Source organism: Eutrema salsugineum, unplaced genomic scaffold (assembly GCF_000478725.1).
Source record: "Eutrema salsugineum unplaced genomic scaffold, Eutsalg1_0 scaffold_4, whole genome shotgun sequence".
Taxonomy (NCBI): Eukaryota; Viridiplantae; Streptophyta; class Magnoliopsida; order Brassicales; family Brassicaceae; genus Eutrema; species Eutrema salsugineum.
Genome location: NW_006256686.1, coordinates 4,899,915 through 4,919,692, shown reverse-complemented (window position 1 = coordinate 4,919,692; position 19,778 = coordinate 4,899,915). Strand labels below are relative to the sequence as shown.

Here is a 19,778-nt window from a genome sequence, read left to right as displayed (position 1 = left end):
GCAGTCAAACAGATTTCATGGCTTGGCAGTAGAAGACCCATTGCATCATGTTGACAACTTTGATAGAGTTAGTGACTTAACAAAGATGAATGGAGTGAGTGAGGATAGCTTCAAGTTGAGGGTATTTACTATTTCTCTAGGAGATAAAGCTCATCAATGGGAAAAGTCTCTACCTCAAGGATCAGTCACAACATGGGAGCAATGCAAAAGAGCATTTCTAGCCAAGTTCTTCTCTTCATCAAGAACAGCAAGGCTGAGAAATGAAATCTCAAGTTTCATCCAGAAGAACCATGAATCCTTTTGTGAGGCTTGGAAAATATTTAGAGGATATACCATGCAATGCTCTCACCATGGATTCTCAGATTCCCAATTGCTAAGTACCTTATACAGAGGTGTTTTACCAAAGGTCAGACTCTCATTCGACACAGTTTCAAATGGTAATTTCATGGCCAGAGAATTAACTGAAGCAATGACCCTTGTGGAGAATTTAGCTCAGAGTGATGAGGTTTATGGGTCAGACTTTGACAGAAATTCAAGAAGAGATGTGACTGCTGAAGAGGAAATGACAAGGAAATACATCAATTCTCTCAATGAGAATCTAGATAAACTTCTCCTAACTTCCCATAAGTCAGTCAATTTTGTTGGAGATCTGAATCATGTGTTTCAGGACAATGTTCAAGAGGAAGAACTTTGTAGGTGGCCAACAAGGTTACCAAAAAAGTTTTAACTACTACAAGAATCCCCTAACCCAGAACTTCTATCCTCAAAACACTCAACAACAAGGTTTTATCCCTCCCCAATAGCAAAGTCTCCAACAGCACTCAGGGAATAAGAATCAAGAGGTGCAGAACCTGCTCCAGCAAATTCTCCAAGGTGAAGGAAGTGATGCCATGGACTTCAACAAGAAAATGGCTAAGATCCACAACAAGGTGGATAGCTCTTATTCTGATCTTATTACTCAGCTTGCAACCTTGGCTTCCAAAGTCAAGACTCTAGAGAACAACAAGGGCCACTCCACTTTTCAAGCTCAAGCATCCTTACCAGGGACATCAATTACAAATCAAAGAGAATACTGCAATGCAGTCCTCTCAAATGATGAAAATCATGCTGCTGTCCAAAAAATTGAGAATCTTCTTCATGGCAAGGTATCAACTGAGAAATCCCTCAGTGATGAAGATGAGGATGCCATCATAGAGGAATTTAAAAGCCTGTTCTATGATCTCAATGAGAACATTGAGCAAGAAGGTGGGGAGGCAGCTAGTTTTGTTGTGGAAAAGAATGCCTCTGAGATTTCTGAAGGAAAGGTACAGGAAATGGTTCAAGCAAAGCCAAATGGTGGAGTCTCTAGCAATGATTCAACAAAGGTGAAACTCAAATATATTCCCAAGCTATGTAATCCAGGAAAGTTCTCTATCTCATGCTTGGAAGTTTGAAAGTGGATAATGCTTTATGTGATTCTGGATCAAGCATCAGTGTAATGTATTTAGACATGATGGAGAGACTAGGGATCAAGACTCTAAAGCATCAACCCATGTCAATTACCTTTGGAGATTCATCCTTAAAGAAGCCAGATGGAATCCTTGAAGATTACCCACTAAAGATTGGTGAATGCATAGTTCCAACTGATTTTGAGGTAATGAAGATGAAGAAGACTGTTAGTGGTATGCTCTGCAACCCGGTTTGGACCGGTTTAAACGGTCCAATTGAACCCAGTTTATGATGGTCTCGACCAAAGTGGGCTCGGCCTGATGACGTGGTCCATCCGCAATCAGGCCCTGTAACAAGAGGCGGTGGAAATTAGAGGGAGAGAACCCTAAGCTTCCTCCTCATTAATGCACTATATATAGGGAGCTTGATTACTGTAGAAGGAGATGGACTCTTTCCCAAGGAATTGAGAGCTCACTAATATTGTACTCAGTTCGTCGAGAGACCTCCGAACTCAAATACTTGTAACCCGAACTCAATTAGTCGAATATAAGACTTTCTCCAAACTCAAATTATAGAATTGACCCAGAAAAGTTGAGATCCACAATCAACAAAAAGAGCTTCCTCTCTTGCTTGGAACTCCTTTTCTAAACACCACAGAAGCAAGGATTGACTTTGATACACAAAGAGTGGTGCTAACAAAGGTAGATGATAAAGTTTTCTATCCTCTTAAGCCTCCTTTTGCTGGGTTTTGTGGAGTTGTATCTGAAGATATTGATGACTTCAATGACTATAAGATGAAGTATGTGGGGAGTATTGGAACTATAGAAGAAGCTCAACCTCTTGCAGCTGTTGAGAAGAAGAAGGAATCCCTATTAAGACCTGATCTCGAGTTTGAAGGAGATTTCTTTAGTGATGATGAAGCCTGCCTGGAATCTCTATCTCCTACACCAAGTGAGAAAGAGCTTAGGAACAACATATGCAAAGGCTTAAGCTCTAAGGACAAGAGCCCAACAAACACCAAACCATTCACTCTTGGGTTTTCTTCTCAAGTCTTAACTCTCACTCCTTGGAAGTTTGATGGTGGAGCTGTGGACTACAAGGTTCAAAGCAATGGAGGATCAAGAACATTTGCTCCAGGGAAATTCTCACACCAGAGTTCAAAGACAAGGGATCAGCTTATGTTCAAGAGCTGATGAACAAGGTCCTTACACTTGAGTTCATGGACAAGACAAGGAGCATCTCTGCTCCACCACAACCTCCTTAAAAGAGTATGAAAAGTCAACCTTAATGGCTTAAAACAAATCTTTTGGGAGACACCCCAAGATTATCCTTGTACATAGTCTTTTAATCTTTTATTTTGTGTTTTTAGAATGTTTTTAATGGGTTTTTTGAGTGGTCTCAGGTCTAAGGTGGTATTTGTGCCTGGCAATCTCAAGCAATGGTGACTAGGTGGTGAGAAATGAAGTTGGACGCTAAGTGTTTGGGTGTGCCTCGCCTCGTGGCCGCGGATCAAATCTACTGGATGCATAGTTGTTTTGAGCAAAGGGAGAAGGTGCCTATGTGCCTAGAGTTAGATGCCTCGAGTTAGATGCCTCGAGTTAAATCATTTCAAGGCCAAAATCCCAATGAAAACACTTAAGACCTCGAGGTGAGGCCGCGAGTGGAACAAACCGAGGCCACAACGTTCTGAACAAGATAAATGATGCAAATGTGCCTTGATTTGATTGCCTCAGGCTGGGACAAGTCGAGGCATGGTAGAAAAGGAAGGATCAAAACCAGAAATGAATGCTTCGATCTGTATGCCTCGGCCAAAATCAAATCGAGGCGTGCATGCTTTTAAAGCCGAGAAAAATGTCTGATACCTCGGGTCAAGGCCTTGAGTTGTTCCAAGGCGAGGCAGGGTTGGAAAGATGAGAAAAAAACCCAGAAGATGTTGCATTTGTTTGGAGGAAGAACTGACCAAGGCGAGGCACCGAGGCGAGGCACCAAGGCAAGGCACCAAGGCGAGGCATGGGTACAAAGGTGCAAGAACTGACTTTAACCCTCACTTCAAGCAGATTCAGATCAGTGCAAGGAGCAGTATCAAAACAAAAACACTTCCTGTGGTGTTTAGCCTCCTAAGATGCACAATTCCACTCCTTCATTCCATCACAAACACATCTGGTAACACTCCAAACTTGTACATAGCATTCAAGCATCTTTTACTTGGTTTTTCTTTCTCATGTTTGTTTATCCTCTTTCTCATGCTTTTATTACACAGAGGATTGTGTAATTTAAGTGTGGGGGAGGGGTTTAGTGTTTTCTAACTTTGTTTTCTATGTTCTAATTTTCTCTTTTGCATCTTGAGTCTCATTTGATCATGCATAGCATTTAAGTGCACAGAAAAACCAAAAAATTTGAAAATTTTGAAAATTTTCATACAAAACAAATGTTCACTTAGTTGCATTCACATTTTAGGATTGAGACTAAATTGCATGTCATATAGGTTTGCATCATATGCATAGGGAGTAATGATATATTTTTCTTTGAGAGAGCATCATTTTAAGAGTTTGATTCATTGCCCTAGTTATTAGTTCTTTGATGCTTGCAAGTGATGAAATGTGTAACATTGTTTAGGCCTTAGTTGAAACAAGCTTTAAATTGAACTCAGCCTTAGCAAGTGGAACTTCTAACCTGATTTGAAATTATCATGTGATGCTTGCTTGAATGAACTTGTGGATAGTCATACATATTTGAGCTAGAAACCCATTTTTACCACTCTCTTCCTTAGTCAAATAGCTGATTCCCATCTTTGGAACAGTTTCCACACCCTAAACCCAACCTTCATTCAAGCCAATACTGTTTGTGAGTGTTGAGAGGCCACCTTGGATCAAACTTAGCATAAAGTGTTAGGTTTAGAGCGACAAGGGCGAGTTCTCATGATATTTAGTTCCATCATTAAGGGACTAATGGATCATGGGGAGGATTGGGTGTGGGGGAATGGTTTGTTGGTGAGCGCTTAAAGGAGAGAAATCATTTGGGTGAGAGAAGAGAGATGTATGGAAAAGTGGAGAGTGATGATAGCTAGGGGATGGAAAAGAAAAGAAAAAGGATTGGGGTCTGGTGTTCAAAGAAAAGAAAGCTCTTGAGTTTAAAAGGAAAAGTCTAGCCTTTAAGTGAAAAGAAAGAAAGAAAAGAAGCCAAAAAGGCTCAAGTGTCTAAAGAGATAAGAAAAGAGGCTAGATAGTACTAAGTGAGAGAGAACTAAGTGTAAAGTTTAGATCCCAAAGCCAGTGTTTGTTAATGAAAGTTGAATCTCCTAGTGAGAAAAAAATGAGTGAGAAAAGAAGAGTGAGGTTCATGTGAGGTAAGTTTAAGTGTGAGACTTTGGGTTAGAGGCATCTTAGGTATTAGGGTTAGATAAGTTATTGCCCTTGTATGCATAGGTTGCTTTTCACCTTAAGCATTCTGCCAAAGTTTGATCATTCAAAGAGAGATCCCTTGTGCTGAATTGAACCCACATATTCATTGAATGAGATCATTTTTATCTCATAACCTCATCCTTAGCCAAGCTTGTTTGTTTGAGTATGCATCACTTTGATCCACATGGTTACAACTTAATAAATGTTAATAGGCTGAGAGATAAGAATGCTTGTGTAGATCATGGCTTGATCTTGTTGCATTCAGAGTATTCCTTGCATTGCATTTTAGAACTAGTAACTTGGAAGATGAATTTTGAATTCTTTTAATGATCATCTCTCTCTAAGAAATATGAACTCCCAGACATTCAACCTCTCTCTCTCTCTCTCTCATTTTTTCTAGTTTGCTTGAGGGCAAGCAAAGGATAAGTGTGGGGGAGTTGATATATTCATATTATTGCATGTTTAGGATACATTTTTGGTCCAAGAATAGAGTCTGATGCATGCATTTTAGATAGATTCTTCATGTTTTGTCTTTGTTTTAGAGTTTTAGGATCCTGCATTAAGTCCAAGTGAGTCTTGCATGTTTGGAGTGATATTCAGGTGCTTTGGAGGTGTTTGAGAGCAGAAGAAGTGAAACCACTGAAGGAAATGATGGAAAAGGGTGAAGAAATGGTGAAAATGGCAAAAAGAAGTTTATCGGCCATTTTGTGTATTGCAGGCAGATTTTATCGGCCCAGACACGTACCGCGGGTTGCAGTTCTCGGCCAAAACATGAACCGGTACATGTTTCTCGGCCAAAAATCCTTGCTTGCCGATACGATTCAGACATCTCCTGAGACGAAGTCTTTCCCTGCCGATTTAGTCTTGAATGTCTTCACCGAAATTTGAGAACATTGAGTCTAGTTTCCAGAACACTTGGAATCAGGAGAATTGGAGCTGTGAGCTGAAATATATCGCAAACGGAAAAACAAATGTCTCGGAACCGTTTCCCGGATCAATTCAATGCGCCTCAAAGATCACCCTAGACGGAAGCCTTTCTGACCCCGGATCGAGTTGAACCATTCATCAAAGTTGGAGAGAACTGAATCAACTTTCAAGAACGCTTCGAATATACTTTTTTGGAACACTGAGCTGGGAGATATCGCAAACAATAAAAGGACATGTCTTCCCAGATTCTGAGCACCATTGGAGTTGTTGGTGTTCAGAGTGTCTATATGCCTCGAAAGCAATGCCTCGACTCAATTAAACTCGAGGCATGGCTTCTCAACATCCTTTAGGTATGCCACGACATGAAATCCCCGACCTGATGAACTTGAGGCAAGATCCTGAAGCAAAATGCCTAAAATCTTGAGTTCAGGCCTCGACATGGGTTTTAACGCAAGGCAAGATTCCAAAGCAAATGTCCAAGACCTCGAAAATCTCGAGTTCAGGCCTTCTCTCTTCATCCTTCCAGAACAAGAACAAGCCTGCCTCGACATATAGGCCTCGAGAAGAATTAACCCGAGGCAACACATGTTCTCGAGCCTTAACCTAGTTTTCATTGCCTCGGGTTGGAGGCCTCGACTTGGAGGTTTGGATATCAGCTCGAGGCACACTATTCAGGATCCAACAAAGAAATTTCGGTATCCAGTTTGTCCTGGGCTGACCCAGTTCAGACCCCTTAGTATAAATAGATTTTTGGGAGAAAACCCTAAACATCTTTTGATCACTTTTTATTTTCTTTTTCCATTTTATGAAAAACGAATTTATTAAGAGATATCATTTGGGTTTAAATCAATCTAAAGCTGTTTCTTATCATCTTATCTTCTTATATTTACTTCTAATCATGATTAACATCACCTCTTGCAAAGGAAATGGTGTGTTCGTCATGATTAGTGAGTAGTCTTTTTTTAAGCTTCTAGGTGTGTAGATTAGAGTGCTTAGATGTTTTATTTATGATGTTTAGGTTCTAGATTCTCATTTACTTTCCTTAGTTAGCTGCTAGACCTAATCACTCTTTGATAATCACTATGATCTAGATCTAAGACATTTCTCCACCCACAAGGTGTTTGATGAAATGCCTGAATGAGTTAACTTAAGGGTTTATGTTTTGAATGCCATGGGAATGTTTGTTTGAAACATAAATGACATTTTAGAACTGTTTATTAATGCATATTGATCATCATTACCACTAATGAGAGTTATGTTTGAATGTCTGATTAATATTGTGATCATTGTCTTTAGAAAGAAATGATCTTGCTTTGAGTTCTAAGTTAATTGGAAATAGATCATGTGATGCTTGCTTTATATTTCTGTATAAGATTCAGTCTTTCTTAGCTCATTGTTCTGATGCATAAAGAGGCTGTTTGGTCATTATAGACATTGAACCTTATGCTTGTTAATTGCCTTTTCACTAATGAGATTAGTCTTGATTAGGTAGTTATCAAAGAGATTATTTTCATGAGAATGAATTAATCTGATTTGGAAGTCTAGACTAAAGAATTGCAAGTGTCTCATTGTTTGCTTAGCATTATAAATTAGCATTGAAAGCACCCTGATCAATGATCACATCTAGAAGTTTAACTTTATCGTATTTTGAATTTGAGTCTTTGTTTGCTTCTCTTGCTTAGTTCTTAATTATTACTTGCTGCTTGTTTGTTTTTTTGTTTTAGATCATCTTGTTACCAACTTGTTCAATTTTTTTTTTTTGACATCCAACTTGTTCAATTAAACTTGGATTAAGAATTGATTCATCATAGTTCTAGTGCCTAGACATCTCCATTTGGATTGATACCTCAAATGCTACAATGATATGAGTAGTTTGAGTAACTGGGTTTGAACTTAAAAATTCTTACTATTATATATCAAAGAAAGATGAGATAAAAGAATATAATATTTAGTAACATAAGTAATATTATGAGTTAAATTTTTATAATTATGTTGATAAGAAATTGAAAGAGAGAGAACATCTTTACAAATTAAATGTTAAGTATTAAATATATAATTGATATCTTTAACCAAATTAATGTTAATGGCATATGATATAATTATTATAGTAAAGCAAACATTTTTTAATATATTTTGAGAAGCTCTCTCATGATCAACATGACACTCTTGTAAATCACATATGAAATAAATGTTTTTTTTAAAATGTCCTTCTTAGTTAATAATTTAAGATTATATAAAAGATGATGTTTTAAAATTGCTACTCACGAGATCGCAACACATATCAAGTTAATCGATTAAATTTTGGTTGTCCAATTAGATTTTGATAGGTATAAAAATGTAAGTATATTTTAATACATATGTTATAATATAAAAATAAATTTTATAATAAATCTTAATCTAAAAAGTAAAATAATAGTTATGTTTATATTAGGAAAACTAAAAGAAAACTAGATTTATATTAGAATAATAAAAAATTAAACAATAGATAACAATCCAAAAGAATAAAACCATAAATTTTATTCAAAATAAAAAGTTATATTTCTGTTTAGAATAAAAATAAAATCTGATTATATAAAATCAGTTAATAAAAAATCTAAAATTTCTAACAATTTAATATTCAATTTATTATCTTAACATATAAAGTTAAAAAAAAATTACTATTAGAAGAAAACAACATTTCCTTAGTCTTCAATTTAGATTAATACTAAAAGAAAAAAATTATCATCTTTATATAAACCAGAAAATGGTAATATCTTTATTACACACCAAAAAATAAAAAGGCCAAATAATCAAGCTACTTGCGGCATCTACTTCATCATATTTTTCTTCAAAGTATATATTTAATTTATCAAAAAAAATTGCTTAAATTTATGTAGTATTATATATTTTTTACGAGTTATCTAATTTTGTTTTTTTTTTTAAGTTTTTTTTCGTGGTTCTAAAATATTAAATTACAAATCCATATATATGCAGATACTTATCTAGTAAAAGTATAAACTATAATTTGTTTCACCTAATAAAAAGTTTAGTTTTCAAAAACTGTTTAAAATAAGAGTTAGTTTTCAAAATATATAATTTTTTAAAAATATTGAATCAAATTTTTGTTAAAATTATAATATTTTCATATATATATATATATATATAAATATATGATTATATAAAAGACAAACGTGACATGTGTCAAGTTAAACAACATTACTTTGACATGTATTAATTTAAATTTAAATTATATTTTAACAAATGTTATTAAAAAAATTATAGCTGATTCATAACTCTAAAAAGTAAAGGGGAAAAACATGTTATTGTTATATTAGTGTAGTTACATAGAATAATCATGTTGTAATTATTGTAGTTCCATTATTTTGTGTTTCTAAATAATTTTATAACTATTGATAACTTTATTTCTAAATTTATGTTATATATATTTTTATGGTGATCTCATTTTTTTTATTCACGGGTTATAAATATTAAATTATAAACTTGCATATATATGGATGTTTATCTAGTATATATATAATAATAAATATTATGTATATGGTAGGGCTAATTAGAATTATATAATGTATTAAAATGTAAAAAGTACTTCTTAACTTTATAAATTAAAAAAAAATAATAATAATATGATGAATTTTTTGAAAAGAAAGTAGAAAAATATATGACAAAAAAATAATTGTTTTGGTTTATATTGAAAGACTTGTCTTAGAAAATGATGTGAGTAACATCTATTTATAGCAGTTTAATTTAATTTTCAGAAGAAAGAAATCATAAAATAATCAAAAAATATTTCCACAATCAAGTGGGATAAATTTTCTATTATCCACATATAATAGAAAAAATAGAATATAATATCTGATAAATAAAAGGAACACGTTTTCCAAACATAAAACAAAAATATAAATACTTCACACTAGTAATGATTTTCTTAAACTCTCTTCCATACAAAATAAAAAATGGGTCATCATATGGTTTTTATGTTAATCGTTTTCTTGTTTGTCGGGTTGGATGAAGCTCATGAAAAGAATCGTATAATAGTTAATAACCAACTCGGTTCAGGACCTTCTGGTATTCCTCTGTACTATCTTTGCCGTAGTACTTATAGCGAGTATACCGGAACCCAAAAATTAACAGACTTCAATTCTAATTGGACTGTTGACTTTGAAGAGTCATTGTTTCACAATAGGCTAGTATGGCTTTGTGATTTAAGTTTTCGGACGGACAAAGAGTATTATTTTAAAGAACTTCAAGTATATCGAGCAGCTTCAGAAATAAGATGGGGTCAACTACGTCAATGGACTTGCAGAATTGATGGAATTTATTTTACAAGAGATTATAATGAACCGGTGGGACGTGTACTTGACTGGAAATCCACAAATTTATAAACTTTACTAATAATAATATAACTTGGTTGTTTGTTTCAACTTTTAAGTCTTATGAACTATTTCATAAGATCTACTACTTTTTGCTATATTAGCAAAATATAATTATAAAATATTAAATATTTAAATATATTGTTTAAATGGTTTAAATAATAAAAATATTATATTTGTTTATACTAATTCTCTTTCTTAAGAGACATGACTACATGTGTAAAAAATTGTTTAATATAATAACTATATAAGATCTGGTGTAATATCCGCATACTTATGACCTGTATAGTTAAATTTTGAATTAAAAATCTTGTTAACGTATTTAAAAATTACGTTTTAAAATTCATGTTAAAGAAAGTTTATCAAAAAAAAACTTCATTTAAGAAAATTTAAAATTGATATACAATCCTTTCAAGTGAATGACATGGTTCAAAAAATAAATTCAAGTCTTATATAATCTTGGGGTTAAAATCTTGTCCCCCAATAAAAATTGGTCCAATAAATTGACAGTAAAAAGGTTTGATGGAGTCAAAGAAACCAGACGGGGTCAAATGAGGAGACGAGGTGACAGACTGTACTGAAAGGTCTACCAGAGTAAAGTTTGAGATCAGAGGATTAGATGCAGAACTGGTAACTAACCGCGATTAAACTGGTAAATTAATGTGATTGAACATAACAGCCAGATCGCCAGGCTTAAAAACCATACATGGCAAATCTGGCAGAGAAAGAAGTACGTTAAGCACAATGTCGGATTATAAAACAAGGGCAAGGAGCAAAGGTATCCAGAATCCAACTCTCGACACCACTCTCAACTACAATATAGCTCTAGACTCGAACACTTATCTTTTATTTGTTCTTGTTTTTGTAAATTGCTCTTGAGAATCGAAATATTGAACCAGTGTACTCTGCAAAAAGCTTGTCCAAATCGCTTTTGAATCCTGCTAGTTCCCACATTGAGCAACAAACTTATTGTTTATTGCTCGATAGTCCTTCAGCTCTTCTTTGCTTAAAGATAGCAAAAGTTTCTTGTTTATTCATATTTATAAATTTTGACTGTTTTATTTACCGTTACAACAGTTTGACGTTAGAAAGAAGGGAAAATGCAAGTCTAACTCCAAAATAGAAGAACACGAAGTGCATGAAGTAATGGATAAGGTTCACAACTGACTTGAACGGAGTGATAGAAGGGGAAATGTCCACGATGAACCAAACCCTTTAAAAAGTTGTTTCAGATCAAATAGCATTGATCCAATCGTTTAAGCTCAGCTCAGAGGTGGTAAGAACTCAAATTCCACCACTGCAATGTGTTTCACCAACACCAATACCTACTATGCCGATTGGAAGAAACAAAAACAGTACCACGTCTCCAAGTAGGGCCGACCCTGAGCTAAATCAGGTAAAGCCCTTGCTTTAGGGCGCCAAACAAATATATATAAGATAAGGGCAGAAAATCTTTAGAAACGTTTGTAGTGTAGTGGCTCAGCATTAAAACTGTGAGTATTTGGTATTAGAGTTCAAAGCTCGAATCTGCTATTATGTGATATTTTTTACATCTTTTTATATAATGGGTTGGGCTTAAATGATTTTGTTTTGCTTTAGGCAGCAAATGTTATTGGGCCGGCCCTGTCTCTAAGTGTGTCACACTTAGGGACTAGCCAGCAGTGGAAGTGCACAAGTGCCCTCGAGGAATGAAGTGCTAGTCGTTCCATCGATGTTTCCTCAACCACCTCCTTTCGATCTGTTGATTCCACATCCTAAAAACTGGATCAAAGACCCGTCTTGACCCTAGAGTCAGAGCGAAGGAACAGAAAATGACGACATTCCACATATGGCTAAGCCTTTAACCTTTCCTCCACCACCACCATTTGTTCTGGTTAATTTTGCAATAGCAAAACTAGGGTCAAAGACCTGTCCCAGTTCCAAATCTTGAACGGAGGAACAGAAAGGAGACCACGATTATATGGTTATCCTATATTGAATGTAAATTCGTGTGGTTGAAGAGACTAAGGGAACTTCGTTCCCAATTTGGATTGAGAATACACCCATCAAAGATGTGGGAAAACTTAAGCTCCCAGTCTATGAAGGAAGGACGGATCCTAATTTGCATTTAACTGCGTTTAAGATTGTGGTTAGAATAGCTCATTCTAATGAGTATAGTGTAAACTTTTTTGGAACACCATGCAGAGCTACCCGCAATTGGTTCTCAAGAGTGTGAAAGCGATATTGATATTTATTCTTAATTCTCGATCAGCTTTCTGAAGCAATACTTAGCAGAAGACCGCATTCAGAGCGGAATTGTGACCGATTCACTCTCGACATACATTACCAAGTGATGTGTGTAAATTTTGCAACAATTCCACTTAATTTTCTTCTAGTTTCCTTTTATTTGTGCATTCATTTCATTACATTTCATGCATTTTAGACTAGGATCCTTATACATTTCATAATAGAGTCTTAGAATGTATATATTATATTTTCACTTGTATTTTACTCATTTTTATGTTCTCGACATAAGGGCTTAGTAAAGAGAAGCACTGAGATAAAGAAGAAACAAGAGTAGCAGCCCCTGCCCAAGAAAATTTGGAGCCCTAGAGCTGTCAAAAAACCTAGTTTAGTGTAAAGGTTTTCTTATTCAATCTGATGTTAAGGCAAAACCTTATATACATAGCGATTAACCTAGTTACAAAGTTAAAATTTACAAACTATACACTCTTAGATAGTTAATTGCATATTTAGTCCACATATATCTCAATACCCCCCTCTCAAGTTGGAGCATGAAGGTCGCAAAATGCCCAACTTGAGTCTAAAATCTTCAAACTCCTTTCGTCCTAGAGCCTTGGTGAAGATATCAGCAAGCTGCGCTGTGGTACAAACATGAACAGTGGTAATAACTCCTCGTTCACTCTCATCGCGAATAAAATGGGAATCCGATTCGACATGTTTTGTACGTTCATGAAAAACCGGATTAACACTTAAATGTATAGCAGATTGACTATCACAATGCAGGGGAATAGCATAAGAACAATCAATGCCCAGAGTGCGAAGAATTTCCCGTAACCACAATATCTCACTAACTGTATCTGCCATAGCCCGATATTCAGCTTCCGTCGAAGATCGCGAAACCACCTTATGTTTGCGAGTGATCCAAGAAATAGGCGAGCCATCCAACTGAATAAACCAACCCGTAAGTGATCGACGAGTGACAGGGCATCCAGCCCAATCAGAATCGCACCATGCCGTGAGACGCAAGTCGGAATCAGCATGCAACAGAATACCCTGACCTGGGTAGTTCTTCAAATAACGAACGACCCGTTCTGCAGCACGCCAATGTTCAACACGTGGTGCATGCATGAATTGGGAGAGAATATGAATCGCATAAGAGATCTCCGGACAAGTGACACGAAGATAGATTAAACGGCCAACTAGACGGTGGTAATGAGTAGGGTCAGCGAGAAGTTCACCAGTGGCTAAAGCCAGAGTATGATTCTGCTCAATGGGATGTGAAACAGGTCGAGCTTTAAGAAATCCCATCTCAGAAATGATATCCAAAGTGTACTTACGCTGGCACAGGTACATTCCTTGTGGACCTCATGCAACCTCAATACCCAGAAAGTACTTCAAAACACCAAAATCCTTCATCCGAAAACAAGAGCTCAAGTATTGTTTGAACTCAGCAATAACAGCATGAGAGCTTTCTGGAGATGATCAAATCGTCGACGTAGACAAGGACATGAAGACGACAAAAAACATCGTCAAAGAGTAAACAGGGAATAATCAGATAGATCCTGAGTGAAACCATACTCTTGAAGCGCCTTCGACAGCTTCGCAAACCAGCACCGAGGAGCCTGTCGAAGACCATAGAGTGATTTATGAAGGTGACAAACCAGAATTTTTCGTCTGTACCAAATCCCGGAGGAAATCGAATGAAAACTTCTTCATCAAGGTCCCCATGGAGGAACGCGTTATAAACGTCCATTTGGTGGACCTCCCAATCACGAGAAACCGAGACCTCAAGAAATGATCGCACTGTAACCATCTTGCAAACAGGCGCAAAAGTCTCCTCATAGTCAAGACCCTCTGTCGGATTGTTACCAAGCACAACAAGTCTGGCTTTGTAACGTTTGAGAGTTCCGTCAGAACGATATTTCAAGGTGAAAACCCATTTGAAACCTAACGCTTTCTTCCCGGGAGGTAACGTTTCCACAGTCCTCGTACCACTCTCGTCAAGCGCATCAGTTTCAGTACGCGCTGCCTCACGCCAACGTTCATCCTCAAAGGCCTCACGCCAAGTGAGAGGAATCTGACCATCAGACAAACCTGCAAGAAAAGCCTGATGATGCACTGAAAAACGAGAGCAATCAACATAATCACCAATAGGATACCAAGAGGAATCCACAAAATCACTATCAGAACCATGATGCGTTGTTTTTGTAACAAACCCATGAAGCTTGACGGATGGATATTTTTGACGACACCCTTTGCCCATAGGAATTTCCAAAGGCACAAGATCCTCATCAGTGACCACAACTTCTTCCTTGGAATCAAGACCGTCGTTAGAGTCTGATGAAGAAGCTGCCTGGACAGGTTCGGTAGGACTCGGAGCTGAATCCGAACTAAGAGGTGTCGCCGGAGGTTATAACAACAGAGACGACGAGCTGGGATCCACTGTATCAGTGGATAAAACCGGAGCAAGCGGCGATAACTCAGAAAGTGGCTCAGTAGCTCACGGAGAAGAAGGTGTGAGTTCACGAAACACATTGTCGCTATCGTCCTCCAAAATACACGGAGCAGGGACCAAAGGCGAAGGCGAAGACGATAAAGTCACAGGACTTGTCATAGCATACGGAAACTCTGTTTCGCAGAAAACAACATCTCGCGATGTTGAAATAACACCAGTCTCCAAATTATATACTTTCCAATCTTTCTTGCCAAAAGGATAGCTGATGAATACCGAACGATGTCCCCGCGGCTCAAACTTGTCACCACCATGTCGCTGATTATGCACATAATAAAGACAACCAAAGACCCGCAAATGATTCATGCGAGGCACACGGTTATACAAAACCTCAAAAGGTGACTTCCCACGAAGTACAGTAGTAGGTGTACGGTTGATTAAGTAGCCAGCAGTTAGAACGCAGAACCTCCAAAACTCAACAGGAAAAACAGCTTGGAAAGGAAGAGCACGCACCACGTTTAGTATATGGCGATGTTACGCTCAACCTTTCCATTTTGTTGGGGAGTCCCAACACAAGAAGGTTCGTGTACAATACCAAGTTCACGAAAATGTGACGAGAGACATAAGAATTCAGACCCGTTATCACTCCGAATCGTTTTGACTTTGCGTTCAAATTGACGTTCGACTAATGTGATAAAATTTCGAAGTGTAGCAGCAGTCTCAGACTTGTTAGGTAATAGGTAGAGCCACAAAGCCTGCGAGAAGTCGTCAACAATCGTGAGAAAATATCGAGAACCACAAATAGATTTGGTCCGGTACGGACCCCATAAGTCGCAATGAATAAGATCAAAAACAGCAAATTTTTTATTATTACTCAAAGGAAAAACTTCTCAAGTTTGTTTGGCATGAATACAGACGACGCAAGACTTAAATTCAAAAAAGCTACTACTACTACTACTATAAGAAAACTTCAGCATCTCCATCGCCTTAGAGGAAAGGTGTCCGAGACGTTGATGCCACATATCCATTGGTTGTGTTTCCAAAGCTTGTGTCATCGCTGCAACTCCAACTCCTCTAAAGAAATAAAGTCCATTTTGCTGCTCACCCGCTCCAATCAGCGTCTGCGTGGTGCGGTCCTGGATAACACAAAGTCTGTCAGAAATCTGGAAGATACAGTGACGATCTCTTGTTAACTGAGAAACCGAAATAGGGTGGCACTCTAATCCATCAACAAAGAAAACGTTGAGCAACTGAAACGAGAACCAAGAGAAACTATCCCCTGTTTCGTCAATACTGTAAATCGACCATCCCCTATGCATAGGTGCCATATCACATACATCCACGAGAAACTCCAAGCTGCCAGTCATATGGTTAGACGCACCTGTATCAATGATCCAATATTCGACAAAAAACATATCTGAAAGTCGATCATGAGAGTTTGAGCTGCGAGCGTTGAGCATAGAGACCAAAGTCTTCCATTGCTGATCGTTGAGACCCGAAAAACCCACGTGATCGTTGTCACCAATAACGGCATTAGCAGAAGCGATATGTCCAGATGAAGTCATCGGATTTGCGCGAGCTGGTTCTGTTCATCGCTGTGAGGACGAAACAGAGTCAGGCCGAGTATCTGCAGCAGGAGAACTCAATACCTGAGACAAAGATGGAAGATTTCCACGCGGACGATCTTTCCACCAAGTGGGATACCCGATCTTGCGAAAACAGTTTTCAGCGAGGTGACCCGTTCGGCCACAAAGGATGCAAAGAGCGTTGGGATCGCGAAGCTCAGATTGCTGTCGAGGGCGAGGAGTTGTCTGAACAGCAAAACTAGCTCCATCATGTCATTCCTCAATCAGACGACCAGTGCGTTTAGAGTCTTCATCTTGTCACAAATTGATGAGCTTCGTCCAAAGACGGTAACGGATCGCGAGATAAGAGTGAGGACTTCACAGCTCCAAACATAGACTCATCAAGACCCATTAAAAACTGATGAAGCTTGTCTTCTTCGCGTTCTCGAGCTATCTCTTCAGCAGTTTTGGCACGCTGAAAATCCGCTAAGCTGGTCCACAGTTTCTGAAGCTTACCATAATACGCTTCCACGGCTAAGCCTTTCTGATGGCAGGTAGCGAGTTTAGCCTTTAAGCGTTGAATGCGTTGGCCATTTTTGACAGAGAAATCCTTCTGTATGTGCGTCCATAAATCACACGTGATTTCGTGGTGAGAAAGGGAACTGCTAAGTTCGGGAGCAATAGTGAGATTGATCCAGGAAACAACCATAGCATTGTTCGCCCACTAGTCTTCGAGATCTTCCGAATCCTCAGCAGGTTGTGGGATACTGCCATCAACAAAACCAAATTTCTTCCGTGCGCGTAACGCAAGTCAAAGACGCGAAGCCCATTCATCGTAATTAGGACCTCGGAGCTGTGGCTGTGAGATGACAGATCCAGGATTATCTCCTGAGGAGAGATCATAAGGATCGATCTGGCGACGTGCTGTCTCAGATCGAGATTTAGATACCGAATCTGAGGTGCTTTTTCTGACTTCGCTGTTGTCGTCAGATGTCATCTTCAAATAGAGTAGTGTTTCGACAGAATGATAGAAAAACTAAAGGTCAAGAAGAAGAAGAAAACAAAGAGATCGACAGCAGAGTTCGATAAGGGGGAAGAGAATCGAAAAACCGAGAATAGGTTATTGCTCTGATACCATGTCAAGAAACCTAGTTTAGTGTAAAGGTTTTCTTATTCAATCTGATGTTAAGGCAAAACCTTATATACATAGCGATTAACCTAGTTACAAAGTTATAAATTACAAACTATACACTCTTAGATAGTTAATTGCATATTTAGTCCACATATACAAAAAAATTTTGGACCCGTTATTAAATTTAAGAGTAAAACTGTAATATTTGGGTCTTATTTGCATTAAAAATTTAAAAGTTTGAACACAATGTAAAAGAAATATCAAAAATAAGCTCTGTTTTTATGTTAAAATTTAATTATCTGGGCCTAATTAAAAGTCTTTTTTAAAAAACAGATATTTTTTAAGAAAAATATTTTATTAAAATTTTCTAAACACCTGGGCCATCACACTTCTACTCCACCCATTTGGGCCAGGCCTAAAGAGTTGAGAGGTCTGCATCGGTTGTTGGACCGATGCGGGAATGTGTCATAAGAAGTGGAGAAGTGAGACCCGACTCATAACACTCGTTTTTACATTTTTTGGACAGGATCTTAAGATTTTTCCAAGTGTTTTCACTCGGTGTAAATTTCTACGTTTTGGAGTTTTAAATTCTTTTTCACGTAAATTGAGCCAAAGAAGCAAAAAGTGTAACCAAAGTCATGCTTTTGGTTTAATTCAAATTTTCAGAAGTTTTAACCTCAATAGGAATCATTTACTCCGTCTGATCGACCTCAAATTTGGACATCATATAGAAAAATTAACCATCTTTCATATGCAAGTAATCTAAAGATAATTCATCGGCTCAGTCTCAAGTTACATAAGTTCACTAAATACCCGCTATGTTGTCGAACAGAAGGCGAAGTGCAGAGAAAACGCCATTGACCACAACATTGAGGCTCATGAGTGCAGTCGAATACTATTCACCACAACCTTAAGCTTCATCCCTGCAGCCAACACCAGCTCGCCCCGTATGATGCCCAACTCAAAAGCCACTCTGAATCCGTCACTTTTTTCACCAAAGAAAAACCCTAGATGCCTAAAGAAGCTGCTAAAGACCATATATAATCTTGTTTTAGGGCATCATCGCTTCTTCAAGAGTTTGAATTAATTGTTGATGGGATCATGGACCCAGGGTCGAGAGAGGAGGTTCCGGAGGCAACATTGGTCGTACCGAATGGGCCGATGACGCAGTCAAGGACCCAGAAGCTTGCTGAAGCTGTTCGGAGCTTACTAAGTGGAATCAGGATCAGTTCGGATGAACTTACACCCAATACCCTTACCGTGCTCATGTAACATGGTCTCTACTAACTTTGGCCATGGTGTAAGCACTACAAGAAATCACCTGTTTAACAACGACCATAATCGTCGTTAAATTGTTGTGAAAGAGGGTTTGCAACAATTTAACGACAAATTCGAATTCGTCGTATATTGATCGTCGTAACCGCTAATTCGTCGTAAAATCGTCAATAATTAACGAGAAACAAGGAATCGTCGGGAAACATTCGTCGTAACTTCGATGTAAAGTTAACGACGATTTAACGACGAACTTATATTCGTCGGTAATTCGTTGCGAATTCGTGGTCCAAAAATCGTCCTTAAATCGTTGTTACTGTTGATGTCGTCACTAATTCGTCGTAAATAATTTGTTGGTAATTCGTTGTGATTTACAACGATTTAAGGACGAAAATTTATTTGATTATAAAACCCAAATTTTTTGAAAAATAATAATTAAAAATTCAATAATTTAATTTGAAAATAAATATGAAAATAAATTATTTTAATTAAAAACAAAAAAAATATTTTTATTACAACAAAAAGAAATCATATTTAAGTATCATAATAAATTTTGAAATCTCCAAATTCATCCGCAAGATTGGTAATCGGAGCTTGTGATTGATCCTCTCCACCACTTGTAGATGCTCCTTGAGTACCCGCTCCTTGAGTACCTGCTTCTTGTGTCGCCGCTCTCCGTGCCGCCATTCTTGCCTCCTTTTCAGCTGCACGTTTTTGTCGTTTTGCTCACAAGGCATTCACAACATCCGGGATTGAGAGGGCAATGATATCAAAGATGGAGTCATACTCTGAAAGCTCCTCCTGAACTTCCTGGTGATATGCGGTTCGAGACTCCTCTAAAGTTGCAATCTTGGCCCGTAGAACGACTGGATCATCTTCTGGTCCTCGACGGCATGGTGCGGATGACGAAACAGTCGGGATGTCTCTAATAGATCCTATCCCTACAATTTTTCCCTTCTTTTTCGGAGTGACCTACATTTTAAATTAAATTTTATTAGAAATTAAAATATA

General features: G+C 37.5%; 1 non-coding gene across 1 annotated transcript; it reads right to left on the bottom strand.

Annotated features, from left to right (window-relative positions):
- Positions 1–250: 250 nt before the first annotated feature.
- Positions 251–357, bottom strand: LOC112084743. Its single transcript, XR_002898404.1, has one exon. It is a non-coding gene; the product is annotated as a small nucleolar RNA R71 (small nucleolar RNA).
- Between the last annotated feature and the right edge of the window lie 19,421 nt (positions 358–19,778).